The following is a 12727-nucleotide window of genomic DNA, read 5'->3' on the forward strand; positions in this document are numbered from 1 at the left end:
ACAGTACGGACATTGCAATTTAGGCAGCATGCCTAAGGCATGTTCATGCAGATGAGCAGGGACCCTGGGCATCTTTCTTTTGGTGTTTTTCAGAGTCAGTTGAAAGGCCTCTTTAGTGTCCTAGGTGTCCATAACTGTGATCTTAATTGCCTACCATCTGTAAGCTGTTAGAGTCTTAACGACCATTCCACAGGTGCATGTTCATTAATTGTTTATGGTTCATTGAACAAGCATGGAAAACAGTATTTAAACCCTTTACAATGAAGCTCTGTGAAGTTTTGTGGATTTTTACTAATTATCTTTGAAAGACAGGGTCCTGAATAAGTTTACATTTGCAAAGAAAATCTAAAAACCTGTTTTTGCTTTGTCATTATGGGGTTTTGTGTGTAGGTTGATGAGGGGGGGGAAACGATTGAATTCATTTTTGAATACAGCGGTAACGTCACAAAGTGGAACAAGTCTGAAGGGGTCTGAATACTTTCCGAATGCACAGTCGCCATACACACATACATGTAAGGGATAAACACTGACGCTTTCTACATTATCATGAAATAATGGACGACTTGGTATTGCCCGAGTTTATTAGTTCCAGATAATTCATTAAATAGTACCCGCAAAACACCAGTCTCAACGTCAACAGTGACGAGGCGACTTCGGGATGCTGGCCTTCTAGGCAGAGTTGCAAGAAAAAGTCATATCGCAGACTGGCCAATAAAAAGAAAAGATTAAGATGGGCAAAAGAACACAGACACTGGACAGAGGAACTCTGCCTAGAAGGCCAGCTTCCCGGAGTCGCCTCTTCACTGTTGACGTTGAGACTGGTGTTTTGCAGGTAGTATTTAATGAAGCTGCCAGTTGAGGACTTGTGAGGTGTCTGTTTCTCAAACTAGACACTCTAATGTACTTGTCCTCTTGCTCAGTTGTGCACCGGGGCCTCCCACTTCTCTTCCTATTCTGGTTAGAGACAGTTTGCGCTGTTCTGTGAAGGGAGTTGTACATAGCGTTGTACGAGATCTTCAGTTTCTTGGCAATTTCTCACATGGAACAGCCTTTATTTCTCAGAACAAGAATAGACTAACGAGTTTCAGAAGAAAGGTTTTTGTTTCTGGCCATTTTGAGCCTGTAATCAAACCCACAAATGCTGATGCTCCAGATACTCAACTAGTCAAAAGAAGGACGGTTTTATTGCTTCTTTAATCAGAACAACAGTTTTCAGCTGTGCTAACATAATTGCAAAAGAGTTTTCTATTGATCAACTAGCCTTTTAAATTATAAACCTGGATTAGCTAACACAATGTGTTTGGAACACAGGAGTGATGGTTGCTGATAATGGGCCTCTGTACGCCATGTAGATATTCCATTTAAAAATCAGCAGTTTCCAGCCACAATGGTCATTTACAACATTAACGATGTCTACACTGTATTTCTGATCAATTTGATGTTATTTAAATGGACAAAAAATGTGCTTTTCTTTCAAAAACATGGACATTTCTAAGTGACCCCAAACTTTTGAACAGTATTGTACATGTCAGTACATACACACAACAAGTACTGTAGGTCACATAGGGGAGAGGCGTTGTGTTGCTTTATTAGTTAAACAAAATCAGGTTTGCTGTTCACTTGCATTATATAAGATGGAAGGGAGTTCCATGCACTCATAGCTCTGTATGATACTGTAGGTTTTCTTGATTTTGTTCAGGACCTGGGGACTGTGAAAAGACTCGTTCTGGCCAGTGTTGCCAACTAATTTTCAGGGGAAGTTGCTAGGGGGCAGGTCGATTTGTTGCTAAAAGTAGCTAAATTACATTGTGATGTCATTGCGTGATGACGTCATTACGTAATAACGTAAAACTGCGTCATTACGTAGAATACACAATAACGTTACTCAAATTGACTGCCCATCTCGGTGAAAAATATGATTTGACGTTAGTTTAGATTTGTTTGTTTATTATCACATATTTTTATAATATTAACACAACACATTTTATATGAGCAGATATTTTTATTTTTAACACATCGAATTATTGAACATTTACATTTTAATTATTTTCTTTTTAACTGAACAATTATAGTTTGAAGCAGTGTATTGGTAGTTAGTTAACATGCTACCTAACTGATCAACAATTATAGGTACAAGCTAATAACAAGGTATAAATGCTATCTTATTGAACAAGCAACTTAACCCAAATAATGATGTGTGCGCTAGGCATCTCTCTCCAGGTCTCTCCAGGTTGCTGTGCTGCTTGGCTGGCTAGCTGCTCAACGGTTTCCTCCAGATATTGCCACTGTTCTCGTTGACACTGCAGTGCACACTGTCACCATCAGCTGTGTGTCTTCGCCAGTTCCAGAATGTCCACTTCTTGCATACATACCCGTAAATATGATGAATCATAGATTGGCAAGGAAATCGTCTTCACTGTCCAACTGCATTGTCACAGAGCTGGAACCAGCAGAAGAGGATGGAGTGGCCTTAAAGCTGTTGTGGTGCCAAACTGCTGCAGAACTTCACTTGGTATTTTATGCTGGTAACAGGTATCACCAGCGAGCTTCAGTCCATACCGCACCAGGAGTATGGAGTTGAGAGTGTGCAGTGACATTCTATTTCTTAACTTTGACCACACTCATTTGGCAAGGAGAGGGCAACAAGTGCAGCTCTGCAGGGTTCTTCAAATGGATTTGACCCGGAAGAGTCCGTGTAGTCATTCACTTCACTCCAAAACTCGACTGCATTTTCAGTTGAGTCCCACCTAAACAGATGGATGTTTCTCCATTAGGAGACAATTTTATCAATTGTTTGGAGCTGGTCTCCCAGTAGATCAGCTACTTAGTTTCAGTGGTGCCTTTATTGTGCTTTAGCGTTTCCTTAACACTGAACAACAAGGCCATGTTTGGCAAGGCTTCTAGGTTGTCTGGGAAACCATTTCTGTATGGACCTCACTTTGTGCATATGGGGGCATTGTCTTGCTGAAACAGGAAAGGGCATTCCCCAAACTGTTGCCACAAAGTTGGAAGCACAGAATCATCTAGGATGCCATTGTATGCTGTAGCGTTAAGATTTCCCTTCACTGGAACTAAGGTGCCTAGCCCGAACCATGAAAAACAGCCCCAGACCATTATTCCTTCTCCACCAGGTAGCGTTCTCTTGGCATCTGCCAAATCCAGATTCGTCCGTTGGACTGCTAAATGTTGAAGTGGGATTCATCAGTCCAGAGAACACGTTCCCACAGCTCAAGAGTCCATGGGTGATGACCTTTACACCACTCCAACCGACGCTTGGCATTGTAGTGTATGTCTGTTTTAATATCATAGAAGAAGAAGTACACGAGCAAGAAGAAGAACAAGAACAGGAAAAACAAGAACAAGAAGATCAAGAAAAACATGAAGAAGAACAACAACAATAAGAAGAGGAAGAGGAACAAGAACAACAAGAACAACAAAAAGAAGATCAAGATGTAAAAGAAGAAAAGCAGGACAAATAACAAGAAGAACAGCAAGAAAAAGAAGAATAAGAATAAGAAGCCCAAGAACAGCAAGAAGAAGAACAACAACAAGAAGAACAAGAAGACTACAAGAAGAACCACAAGAACAACAAAAATTAAAATAAAAAGAGCAGGAAAAACAAGAACAAGAAGAACAAGAACATGAACAGCAAGAATAATAAGAAGAATAACAACAACAAGAAGTACAAGAAGAAGCACAACAAAAGGAAGAACAAGAACATGAAAAACAAGAATAAGAAGAATAAGCAGAAGAATAAGCAGAAGAATAAGCAGAAGAACAAGCAGAACAACAAGAACCACAACAAGAACAACATCAAGAACAACAAAAATAAGAACAAGAAGAACAAAAATGAAGAACAAGACGAAGTAGACCAAGAAGAAGAAGAACAACTACAATAAGAAGTATAAGAAGAACAACAGGAAGCACAAGAAGAAGACTACAGGAAGAACCACAAGAACAACAAAAAGAAGAACAGGAATAAGAACAACAAGCAGAAGAACAAGAACAACAAGAAGGATAACAAGACAAGTAAGAAGAACAAGAAGAACAAGAGGAACAACAAGAAGAGGAAGAACAAGAAGAACAAGCAGAACCAGAAGCAGAAGAACAAGAAAAATAAGAGGAACAAACAAGAAGAAAAACAATAACAAGAAGAACAATAAGGAGGAAGACAAGAAGAAGAACAAGAGCAAGAGCAAGAAATAAGAACAAGAGGAACAAGACAAATAACAGGAACAACAAGAAGAACAAGAAGAAGAACAAGAAGAAGAACCACAAGAAGAACCACAACAAAAAGAACAAGAGGAAGATGAAGAACAAGACGAACAAGACGAACAAGACGAACAACAAAAAGCACATCAACAAGTAGAACAAGAACAAGAAGATTAAGAATAAGAAGAAGATTCAGAACAACAAGAACAAGAAGAAAAATAACAAGAAGAACAAGAAGAAGAACGAGAAGCGCAGCGAGAAGAAGAGACGCGAGAAGAACATCAAGAAGAAGAACAAAGAGAACAAGAACACCAAGAAGAACAGGAACAAAAAAGACAACAAGAACAACAACAAGAAGAAGAAGAACATCAAGAAGAACAACAACAAGAACAAGAAGAAAAACAACAGGAAGAAAAACAACAGGAAGAAGAACAACAAGAAAAAGAACAAGAACAACAAGAACAACTTTTTTAAAACTCTGCATTGTTGGTTAAGGGCTTGTAAATCAGAATTTCATGCTAAGGTCTATTACACCTGGTGTGTTCGGCGCATGTGACAAACACAATTTGATTTAACACACACACACACACACACACACACACACACACACACACACACACACACACACACACACACACACACACACACACACACACACTGGATGATGACCTTAACTTAGCTATCAAGCTTGGCTAGCTAGGAAATCTCATTCATTAGTCCTTCTGTTTGCTATACAGCTAACTTCCTAGGTTTAGCTAGAAAAGCTAACTAAGTGGCCTGTAGGGTCAGTATCTCAAATACTTAGCTAGCTAGTGAGAGCTATCTAACCACAATGGAGCCAAATGTAATGTAATCAAGGTAGCTAATGTAATCTAGGTAGATTATTAACTAGCTAACATTAACATAGCTACACATAGCTTGTTAGTTCTATAACTACTTAGCAATACCAACAATTGTGTCTTTAGCAGCATGCGATCACAACCTAGACATTTTATCTTCCATTCGGTCCTCTAGTCAATCCGCCATAAAGCTTCCATTCAACCTTGCATAGAAGTCGGTGCTGTAGCTCCTCTTGCAGTAGGACAGTGCAGCTTGTTGGCACAGTCCACCACTCCTTCCACTTCTCTTCAACAGTCTTCAACTAAAGTGTATCCATGAATGTTTCCACTTAAAATCGTCCCCTCTCCTCTAACAGTCGGCGCTTACAGTTCTCGTTGCATGGGTGGTTTTATTTTTTCCAATAATCACTCCAATGTGGATTGCCTTGTCAGTTTTTAGTTGAATATTACATGTTACAATTGAGAAAAGTTTAAGGCCTCATAGTATGCATTCTCCTTATACACAACTGTTGCCCGTTCAAAACGACTGGGAAGTAGAAAATCTCCTACCTCTAACCTCAGTGCATTCAAGACAACTGGGAATCTGATATTTTTTGTTGTTGCTCAGACTGGGATTTTTTTTGTTTAACAGTCATCCAACTCGGAATTCCAAGTCTGATCAGTTTAGAGTTCCAATTTTTCAACCTGAAGATCACTGACGTCATGATTTGACTTCGTGTTCCGAGTTGTCTTGAATGCACCATGTATGGCGGTAGGTGGGGTAACACGTCATCACAGACTTTCTAAAACTGTACAGTCTTGACGTAGCTTTATTTCAGTTAGTTCAACCTGCTGTCACGAATCCCGCTTCCTGAGTCTGTGTTTGCCTGTGTTTCTGTCCTGGAGTGTGTTTCCGGTGTCCTGGAACGCATCCTGTCTGGTTGCCGGGCGAATTAGCTTGTTGGGAGATCGATGTTCACCCGCACCTGTATCCCATCAGTAATCTGCACACCTGTCCTGATCATCACCTCTACCCTTCAAAAGCTCTGACCTGACATCCATTCCCTGCCAGATCGTTAGCCATGAACACTATGTTGTGCCATAGTATCAGCCTCAAGTTGGATAGAATTTGTTTTGTTGTTTTTTACGTATTGCTTGCCTTAAACTTACCTCCGTTTGTTCTGTCTTCAGTTACTCACCCGGATCATTTACCCCATTCCCGCCTGGTCGGAGGAGGATTCCGCTACCCCATTGGATCCACCTATTTACTCCCATCAACTCACCACCGCTGCCCGCTACGCCACCTGGATATATCTACCCATTCACATTCACTTGTAAATAAATACTCACCTTCTTCCTACTCTCCTTGTCCTGGTCTGCTTCTGGGTTCAATTTTGAAAGAACGTGACACCTGCTTATCGAGTTACACCACACAACTCCACTAATTATTGTTTCCATAGCAAATTGTCTGATTCACACTAAAGAAGGGATTCTACACGCACTCAGGTAAGTTAAAGAGAGGTGGGCGGGGGAGAGAGGTCCGTAAAGACAGACGAGTGCTTTGATGACTATTTTATTTCTCTTTTTTTCAGTTGGCCACTTCCTTGTTTTTTGTCACCCCTTGTGAAATACCGATACCGATGCATCAACACAAGCTCTCGTACTTTGGACTGTTTAAGGTGCAACCATAAAACAACACATGCCCGAGAATATATTACTGTTACTCGCCAGCTTCTAGTCCTAAAAAACGGAAAGGAGTTACCTCTGGTTCGTTCAGCCATTCCTATGGGGAAAGTATAGGGTGTCGGGATAAACGTCGAAAATAAAGTGGGGTTAACACAGGCTTAGAAGATCTTATATGTTTTGTTAACATGACCTTTATAAATTATGAAGCCTTTATGTGCTTTTTTTTATTACATAAATGCTTCAAATTTCACAAAAAGTGACTTCAGTTGATGAAGATTATCTCATAGAACAAAACGTATAAGATCTCTTAGACCTTGATCATGACTCTCAGTTCCATTACATTACATATAAGAGTCATTGGACGAAGACGTCTTCTGTACGGGGGAGTTTTGTTAAGAGCCGCGATGCTAGGTCTGAACATTAACACGCATCGCTTGAGGTACATTTTTGGAATCATAAGGATCTTTCATATCAGCAAGAAATAGTTTTTAAACAATAAAAGATTACTGTGATACACACTTTTTTTAGGGTTAGTGTTCCCACATGGCCATATCTCCATGTTACAGCGCGTGTTTACAGAAAGCAGACGGACAACAGAGGGACCACCTGTGCTAATAAGCTATCTAGCATGCACTGAACACGTAGAAACGTGTTGTCACTGAAAAATACTGTAGTCTGCAGCTGTAATAAAGCTGTTTTAAACAGTGTAGTATACTTTGCATTTGTAAAATGATTTTGATGTGATATGAAAGTCGATGGCTTTATGTTTTTAAAACCTTAACGCAATTGAGAATTGATTCACGTTTAGATGGAGTATAGGCCTGTTTTGGCTGCCAGAGCCAGTCTACCTCTGAAAATAACACACAAGGTCCTTGGACGTTAAGAAGTAACAGTAAGCTCCTTAACAGTACATCTTTGGCTAAAGATCTCCTGAGCCTGTTTGCCACAAATCTTATTTTCTGTATTTCTCCAAAAACTCCATTCATTTCCCCATCGGCTTTGTCCATGGAACCATGGCGGAGTAAGTGCCTAAGGAGTAATTTAAATCCAGGGTGGTTTACATACATAACAACAATAACAGTGTCTTTATTTCCAGCTATGGCTGCTCCCAGAAGTCTCCTGTCTGAAGATCACTTCTTATGCTCTGTCTGAGTGGATGGGTTCACTGACCCAGTCACCATCTCATGTGGACACAACTTCTACAAGACCTGTATCAGCAGATACTGGGATAGCACTGACCTGTTCCAGTGTCCACTCTGTCAGGAGAGATTCCACAGAAGACCTGAGCTACAGGTCAACATTACACTCAGGGAAGTTGCTGAGAAGTTCAAAGCAAGACCCCCTGCCCAAGCTTCAGCCCCATTCCCAGCCCCAGTCCCAGTACCAGCCTAAGCTCCTGTCCCAGCCCCAGTGAGACCTGGAGAAATGGCTTTCAGTTATTGTTGGATGTCCCTGGGGCTATCTGTGTTGTATATGATGTATCTACAGACTCACCAAGATCCAGGAGGGTAGAAACAGGACAAACCACTAGGGCAGTGGGGAGAGAAGATGGTAGACATAGTGATGGAGAGGGACCAATGCATTAGAAACTAGAATAGCAGTAAAAACCAAACATGTTTAAAAATGATATCTTCAGTTGAAGACAATGAATGCAAAAATGCAGCACATGATCCAGGAACCACTAGAGAAGGATAAGGAGGTCAAACACTCAGAAAGTTCAGTGCGACATGTTTTTTCAGGTGTTTTTGTTGTGTATTGTCCCTTGTCCCTGCTGAGTGCCAATCAGAGGCACCATTTTTAGTTTTTGTTGACTCGACCTGAATCGGACCCCCAAACTTTCAATCTCAAGGTGGACAATAACTACAAGGCCACTGAGTTGGTCAGAATGCCATAGATGGTGGTCAAAATGTGTTCAATCAATCCACAATGACTGCTATGTTATTTAGTTGTGTGATTTTGTTCACTATTTCATTCCCCCCAATTCTATAAGAGAACTGCCGACAGAGAGATAGAGATCAGTCCATTAGTGATCTGAAGCTCTTGATTGAGAGAAACTATGCTGAACTCATGGAGAATGAGACGAAGCAGCAGAGGGACGGACCGAAGGTCTCAAGGAGGAGTTGGAGCAGGAAATTACTGAGCTACAGAGGAGATGCACTGAGCAGCTTTCACACACTGAAGACCACCTCCACCTCCTGCAGGTGAGTCTCTCTCTCCCTCTCTGGTCACTTGGTATAAACAGACATTCCTCTCCATGAATAATGTTGTCATTTCTGTGTGTGTCTCTCTCCCTCTCCCAGCCAAAAGTTGTTTTCTCTCTCTCTCTCTCTCGTCTTCCATCCAAGGAATGGTCTGATATCAGTGTTCACAGTGATCGGTCCGTGAGGACAAAGGGGATTCTTGTCTGGGTTAAGTTAATTCAAGGCAGTACAGTTGAAGTCGGAAGTTTACATACACCTTAGCCAAATACATTTAAACTCAGTTTTTCACAATTCCTGACATTTAATCCTAGTAAAAATTCCCTCTTAGGTCAGTTAGGATCACCATTTTATTTTAAGAATGTGAAACGTCAGAATAATAGTAGAGAGAATTATTTATTTCAGCATTTGTTTCTTTCATCACATTCCCAGTGGGTCAAAAGTTTACATACACTCAATTAGTATTTGGTAGCATTGCCTTTAAATTGTTTTACTTGGGTCAAATATTTTGGGTAGCCTTCCGCAAGCTTCCCACATTAAATTGGGTGAATTTTGGCCCGTTTTTCCTGACAGAGCTGGTGTAACTGAGTCAGGTTTGTAGGCCTCCTTGCTCAAACATGCTTTATCAGTTCTGCCCACAAATGTTCTATTGTCATGTATTGTCATATTATGTCTTGTTCCTGTTCTTTCTCTTCACTCCGTTTCCCTCTGCTGGTCGTATTAGGTTACCTTCTCTTCCTCTCCTTCCCCCAGCTGTTCCTCATCTTCTCTAACTACCTCGTTCACTCTTTTCCCACCTGTTCCCTTTTTCCCTCTGATTAGGTCTATATTTCTCTCTCTGTTCCTGCTTCTTTCTTTGTCAGATTCTTGTTTGAGTTTCTCATGCCAGAACCAAACTATCGTCTTGTTTGCTTCACCCTTGTCCCATCCTGTCGGAATCTGCCTGTTCTTCTGATGCTACGTGTGATCAGGTACCTCTGTCCGCTACGACCCGCGCCTACCCAGAGAGACCAGCAGTCTGTCGCCGCAACCCAGCTATTCTCCTCTGCTGCTAAGAAGGGGACTCTTTTGTAAATATCAGAAGGACTTTCTGTTTCATTTGTCACCCTCTCTGAGGGTTGTCTATTTTGCCATTTTTCTACATCTGAAGAGGACCTATGTCTTCCCTGTGTTTTTACATTAAAGGACTCTGTTTTTGTTAAACCGCTTTTGGGTCCTCACTCAAGTTCACAACAGAAGAATCTGACCAAGAATGGACCCAGCGATTTCGGATCCTTTCCACTCAGCCGTCGAGATCCAGGGAGCGATGCTAGGCAGACACGAGCAGGAATTGTCTGTTGCTCGACATGCCGTTGAGATCCTGACCGCCCAAGTCTCCGACCTCACAAGACAGGTTCACCATCTCCGCCTCGATCCACCGGCCACTTCCAGGGCTTCCGAATCTCCGGAGCCCAGAATCAATAACCCGCCGTGTTACTCTGGGGAGGCCACTGAATGCCGCTCGTTCCTCACCCAGTGTGATATTGTGTTTTCTCTCCAGCCCAACACTTACTCCAGGAGCACAGCTCGTATCGCCTACGTCATCTCTCCTTACTGGACGGGCTCGTGAGTGGGGCACGGCTATCTGGGAGGCGAGGGCTGAGTGTACTAACCAGTATCAGGACTTTAAGGAGGAGATGATACGGGTTTTTGATCGTTCTGTTTTTGGGGAGGAAGCTTCCAGGGTCCTGGCTTCCCTATGTCAAGGTAATCAATCCATAACAGATTACTCTATTGAGTTTCGCACTCTTGCTGCCTCCAGTGACTGGAACGAGCCAGCTTTGCTCGCTCGTTTTCTGGAGGGTCTCCGCACTGAGGTAAAGGATGAGATTCTCTCCCGGGAGGTTCCCTCCAGCGTGGATTCCTTGATTGAACTCGCTATTCGCATAGAGCGACGGGTTGATCTTCGTCACCGAGCTCGGGGAAAGGAGCTCGCGTTCTCCGTTGCCCCCCTCTCCGCATCACTACCATCTTCCTCCGCCGGCTCGGGTGCTGAGCCTATGCAGCTGGGGGGTATCCGCATCTCGACTAAGGAGAGGGAATGGAGAATCACCAACCGCCTCTGTCTCTATTGTGGTTCCGCTGGTCATTTTGTCACTTCATGTCCAGTAAAAGCCAGAGCTCATCAGTAAGAGGAGGGCTACTGGTGAGCGCTACTACTCTGGTCTCTCCTTCAAGATCCTGCACTACCTTGTCGGCCCATCTACGCTGGACCGGTTCGTCAGCTTCCTGCAGCGCCTTGATAGACTCTGGGGCGGAGGGCTGCTTTATGGACGAGACCTGGGCTCAGGAACATGACATTCCTCTCAGACAGTTAAAGGAGCCCACGGCCTTGTTCGCTCTGGATGGGAGTCCTCTCCCGGGATTCAGCGTGAAACGCTACCTTTAACCCTCACTGTCTCTGGTAATCATAGCGAAACCATTTCTTTTTTAATTTTTCGTTCACCTTTTACACCTGTTGTTTTGGGTCATCCCTGGCTAGTTTGTCATAATCCTTCTATTAATTGGTCTAGTAATTCTATCCTCTCCTGGAACGTCTCTTGTCATGTGAAATGTTTAATGTCTGCTATCCCTCCTGTTTCCTCTGTCTTTTCTTCACAGGAGGAGCCTGGTGATTTGACGGGGGTGCCGGAGGAATATCACGATCTGCGCACGGTGTTCAGTCGGTCCAGGGCCACCTCTCTTCCTCCGCACCGGTCGTATGATTGTAGTATTGATCTCCTTCCAGGAACCACCCCCCGGGGTAGACTATACTCTCTGTCGGCTCCCGAACGTAAGGCTCTCGAAGATTATTTGTCTGTAGCTCTCGACGCCGGTACCATAGTCCCCTCCTCCTCTCCCGCCGGAGCGGGGGGTTTTTTTGTTAAGAAGAAGGACGGGTCCCTGCGCCCCTGCATAGATTATCGAGGGCTGAATGACATAACAGTTAAGAATCGTTATCCGCTTCCTCTTATGTCTTCAGCCTTCGAGATCCTGCAGGGAGCCAGGTTTTTCACTAAGTTGGACCTTCGTAACGCTTACCATCTCGTGCGCGTCAGGGAGGGGGACGAGTGGAAAACGGCGTTTAACACTCCGTTAGGGCACTTTGAATACCGGGTTCTTCCTTTCGGCCTCGCAAACGCTCCAGCTGTCTTTCAGGCATTAGTAAATGACGTCCTGAGAGACATGCTGAACATCTTTGTTTTCGTCTACCTTGACGATATCCTGATTTTTTTCACCGTCACTCCAGATTCATGTTCAGCACATTCGACGTGTCCTCCAGCGCCTTTTAGAGAATTGTCTTTATGTGAAGGCTGAGAAGTGCACTTTTCATGCCTCCTCCGTCACATTTCTCGGTTCTGTTATTTCCGCTGAAGGCATTAAGATGGATCCCGCTAAGGTCCAAGCTGTCATTGATTGGCCCGTTCCTAAGTCACGCGTCGAGCTGCAGCGCTTTCTCGGCTTCGCGAATTTCTATCGTCGTTTCATCCGTAATTTCGGTCAGGTGGCAGCTCCCCTCACAGCCCTTACTTCTGTCAAGACGTGCTTTAAGTGGTCCGATTCCGCCCAGGGAGCTTTTGATCTTCTCAAGAATCGCTTTACATCCGCACCTATCCTTGTTACACCTGACGTCTCTAGACAGTTCGTTGTCGAGGTTGACGCGTCAGAGGTGGGCGTGGGAGCCATTCTTTCTCAGCTCTCCCTCTCTGACGACAAGGTCCACCCTTGCGCGTATTTTTCTCATCGCCTGTCGCCGTCGGAACGTAACTATGATGTGGGAAACCGCGAACTGCT

Source organism: Oncorhynchus tshawytscha, linkage group LG21 (genome assembly GCF_018296145.1).
Source record: "Oncorhynchus tshawytscha isolate Ot180627B linkage group LG21, Otsh_v2.0, whole genome shotgun sequence".
NCBI lineage: Eukaryota > Metazoa > Chordata > Actinopteri > Salmoniformes > Salmonidae > Oncorhynchus > Oncorhynchus tshawytscha.